Source organism: Magallana gigas, chromosome 6 (genome assembly GCF_963853765.1).
Source record: "Magallana gigas chromosome 6, xbMagGiga1.1, whole genome shotgun sequence".
Taxonomy (NCBI): domain Eukaryota; kingdom Metazoa; phylum Mollusca; class Bivalvia; order Ostreida; family Ostreidae; genus Magallana; species Magallana gigas.
Window position 1 is genome coordinate 23,057,673 of NC_088858.1, and position 4,506 is coordinate 23,062,178.

Below are 4,506 nucleotides of genomic sequence, written 5' to 3' on the forward strand. Positions count from 1 at the left end.
GCCCAGAACAAGCAGTAGAATACATAACTGCAACCTGTATCCTACATAACATCGCCATAGACAGACAGGACACTCAAGTCAGTTACAACATTTGCGACCTTAACATCAGGGACTACCAGCCTCAGCTCCTGCAGGACCCTGCAGCACCTGCCAGGAATGATGGAGTCTTGAAGAGAGCTGCCATCACCAATGGATTTTTTTGAGCCACTTTCAGGCTACGTACCATAATGCATAACTATAGACTTTTGAAGTTTGATTTTATGATAATTTATTTCTGCTAAGTAACATCATTTTGATCTCTCTCTCTCTCTCCTCTTGCTTTGTCTCTATTTCCTATTCTTTCTCCTCTTTCTTTGTCTCTCTTTCCTACTCTCTCTCTTTCTCTCTCTCTCAAATTATAAGGTGTAAATTGTCATTAACATTCAGGCAGTGATGACAACTGTTCCACTAGACATGGGAATGATGTCTGAATTTCAAAAACTAATTTTGCTTTTGTAGAGTAAGGACCTCCTTCTTCAAAACTAAAACTTCTCTCTCTACTCTTATTTTAGCAATCTCATCCTGCAGTCTTTGGTTATCGAGAGTTATGTTTTCTCTTTCCAGTTCTTCTAAACACCTTCTTTGGGATTCTTTCTTTATTAAATTATATTAACATATTAGTGTAATTGTAAAGCAGAGCAAAAATGATATTGATCCATGTAGAATGTATATAATATGTATTCAATTATCTCAGTGTCAATCAACTTTGTGCAAATTTATAAAGTAATTATTAAAAATTATTTAAGATAACTAATATGGTCTATGTATGATAAACACAGAATTTCTTTATTTGTTCATATATCATTAGTTGTGTTAAATGAATCGATCTACATGTATTTATTTTATAGGCACATAGCTGAATTAATGTATTTGTTGTTAATAAACTATATGTTTAAGTTTATAACATGTACCTTTTTTGTTGTGCTTCTTCTTTTTACATCCTGAATGTTCTGGCACTGGTAGAAAACAAAGTATAATAATTACTGATATAGTAAACTAAATATACTCATATATTATATATATTAAATCTATTATATATTACACTTTTGACAAAAATACCCACTACACTCATATCACTTAATGCTTTCTATTTCAAAATGTGTAGAATATTTCTTCCTATCAATAAAAATTACCACCATACCATGAATGCTGATTTCTTCCACTGCTTTTGCATTTTCTTTGTCCAAATTTTCTGCTACTGCATTAAAATATTTTAAAACTGCAAACTTAGGTGCAAAACATGGAATAAAATGATAGAATCATAATTATAGAAAATCAGTGTCATATGTACAGAATAATACATACCCTTTTCAATATCACAGCCAGTATCAGCCCGAGGGCCAAATGCTCGAGGGATGAGATTGGTCGAGGGCTGATACAGGCTGTGATATAGAAAAAGGGTATCTATTGTAATATTCATTACATTCTTAGTAATAAAACTTTTTAAAAAAGATCAACTTAAACAAATGATTTTAAATATCATTTGAAAGTAGTCTGTACATGTATTAAATAAAAATATGAGATCTTATTGTTTTACTAAACATGAATCTACAGAACCAGAATTTCCCCAGGTTTTCAAATTAACTGCTTCTAAACAGTTGCTAGCATTGTAGTTTTAAACTGCACTTTAAAATGTCAACTGTAGCAAATGTTTTATTTTTCGTTTGTAAACATGCACAAATACCGAAATGAAAGAAGGCAGAGGAGATCCGCAAGTGGTGTGATACCGATCCGTACCAGCCCTAGGGCTGCATGATAACCTGTTTTGTGATGTCATCTGTATCACATATGCAAAAAACCTGTATTTACTACTAAGTATGTAATAAAATGTTATTTTCTTATGGATGTATTATATATACGGTATATACCGGTGTATATTAAGGGGATACAACATTCTCAAAGACAAATACAAGTAACTATATTTTACCTTCTGATGTACTTTGTTCAGATAAGCAAGACATTTCAGCTGTCGATGAGGACTGACATTGAACTGGTGCTTAAAAGTAAAGAGTGTATATTCATTGTACTATTTTAATAGCAAATTTTATTTCGAAGCAGTAATCATATGAAGCCAGCTATTTCTCTCTCTCTCTCCTCTTTCTTTCTTAAGTTTCTTAAAAATTGATGAAGCTTTTGTAGTTGTCAAAAATATATTTAAATCAAAATGATGATGCATGAAACACTTAAATTAATTGTAAGTACCATCAGTGTCAACTCCACCTTCCAATCCATGGATATTTGGCTCCCCATCAGAGAGCCGAAGGAATGTCTCTTCACCAAGAGGTGGTAAGGGGGGACCACCTCCAGTTTTGGGTCTTTTAACTCCATCTAATTTTTCTTTACCTGCATGCAAGAAAACTTATTAATGCAACTTTGCTATTTTGTCCAATGACCATGAAAATTATGTTTATATATAATGAATAGTATCAAATATTTATATCGGTTATTATTACAGCTTTAATACTGTTTATAAACTATACATATATAAAACAATAAAATAAACTTTCAAAAGGATTGTAATGATGTTAATTATAACATACTTCTTGATTTGATGTTGTAATATTTCTATTTTATCTCCTCCAAACCCCTTCTCTTTGTGTCAAACATACTAAAACAGTAAATAAACCTCATCAATATAAAGACGATCACAAGGGATTTTCCGATTCTATTTTTAGCATCTCATAACCATTTTCAGTTAATGATAGCCAGTATTTAAGATTTAACAATTAAATGCAGATTAAAATGTTTAAAATATGTTATCCATCTTCTGTATATATACACATGTTTTGTTGCATGACACTTGCCACAACTGACTCTGTTTCCGATTCAAATTTATACAGCATCTGTGCACTTGAATCCATGAGTGTTGTAAAACGAAAGTACAAGTAGGTCAGGCCTATTGAAGAAAAATGTCACCCAGATCATTCTTTTTATTAAATTTCCTTTTAAAAACTTACGAATTTAGTCTGTCTGCAATACAACTCCATTCCTTCTCTCTAATATCCTTTATTTTCCCCTTCATCCCGCTTCCCTTTATTGGGCCAAACAATGTAAGGGACCTTTCCTTGACGTTTTCTATAAGCGCAATTTCTTCTTCTGTTGTCCAGTTTTGAGCTCTCATTCTCTGCTTTTTCTCTTCGGTTTCCATGATAATAATCAGGTAGCAGACAACAAAAGACAGAGGAAATTACGCATTTGTTTACAGTAGATACGGACATTTTCAACCTTTTTGACACAGAAGAGTTTAATGAGACCGCTTCAATCATTGAAAAATGTCTGCGTAAACCGTCTCGCGAGAACATAAATTTGAGAAAATTCTCAACTCAAGTCTTGAGAATTACTCAGCTAAGAATATTCTCAAGAAGCTTTATGGCGGTGGTTTTGAGAATATTCTTAGCTGAGTAATTCTCAAGACTTGAGTTGAGAATTTTTTTGAGAATTCTCAAAGTTTTATGGCGGCGGACCCCGATGGTTATCTTAAGAACTGGGTCTTTCTGGGTTTTTTGCACCTGTTTAATACATGTTTGAGTCATATACCTGAACGGAAATATTTCTCAGATCGAAACCCTCAACAAGTATAGTTTCGAACGGCTATCCCTGCACCTGAGGTACACTCGCCGTAAGTCTCTTTCGAACTGTATACAATACCGTAAGTCTCTTTTGAAATGTATACAATATATCTTTTCTCCTACTGTTTCTCGTATCGCCTCATGTATTTCACAATCTGTAATTCTTTTACACTATGGCATGTCAAACGTTGCAATATTCGATCTTTTCCATTTGTATTATATAAATATTCATTTGTATTCTATAATTTTCCATTTTATATTATATAATTATCATTTGTATTCTATAATTATCATTTGTATTCTATAATTTTCCAATTGTATTGTATAATTATCATTTGTATTCTATAATTTTCCATTTGTATTCTATAATTTTCCATTTGTATTCTATAATAATCGTTTGTATTCTATAATTTTCCATTTGTATTTGATAATTTTCCATTTGTATTATATAATTATCATTTGTATACTATAATTATCATTTGTATTGTACTTTCCATTTGTATTGTATAACTTTCCATTTATAATGTATAATTTTTCATTTGTATTGTATAATTTTCTATTTGTCTCTATAAATATACATCACAAATGAAAAAAGTCGATAGTTTTGATCGATTCACATTTATGATGTTATGTCATGATGTTATGAATAAGATAAACACATTGGTAAATGGAAACAAGAGGCCAATTGGCCTTAACGGTCACCTGAGTAGCATATAACCCATACACAAACTTGTCGCGGAGTCTCACATATGCATTTAATTAATTAGGTTTCATTCTGGAATAGAAAAATTATAAATTTGTAATGTCGACCACCTCCCTGCCTAAAATCTTTCAAAAAGAACTATGAAACCTATAATTTGGCGAAAAACTTAATTTGGTCTACAAACCATGAATTCAG

The 4,506-nt window shown here is 31.6% G+C and overlaps 2 long non-coding RNA genes across 3 annotated transcripts; both read right to left on the bottom strand.

Annotated features, from left to right (window-relative positions):
* Window positions 1-251: 251 nt before the first annotated feature.
* LOC105342174 (uncharacterized) lies at window positions 252-1,232 on the bottom strand. Its single transcript, XR_002201131.3, has 3 exons — window positions 1,181-1,232; window positions 951-995; window positions 252-633 (listed from the first exon to the last, which is right to left on the bottom strand). It is a non-coding gene; the product is annotated as an uncharacterized lncRNA (long non-coding RNA).
* Window positions 1,233-1,457: 225 nt separating this feature from the next.
* On the bottom strand, window positions 1,458-3,804 carry LOC136276624 (uncharacterized). 2 transcript variants are annotated; one of them, XR_010715168.1, is made up of 4 exons: window positions 2,997-3,804; window positions 2,580-2,647; window positions 2,242-2,376; window positions 1,458-2,035 (listed from the first exon to the last, which is right to left on the bottom strand). It is a non-coding gene; the product is annotated as an uncharacterized lncRNA (long non-coding RNA). The 2 variants fall into 2 exon arrangements; XR_010715167.1 differs by having other exon boundaries at window positions 2,242-2,382.
* Window positions 3,805-4,506: the final 702 nt, after the last annotated feature.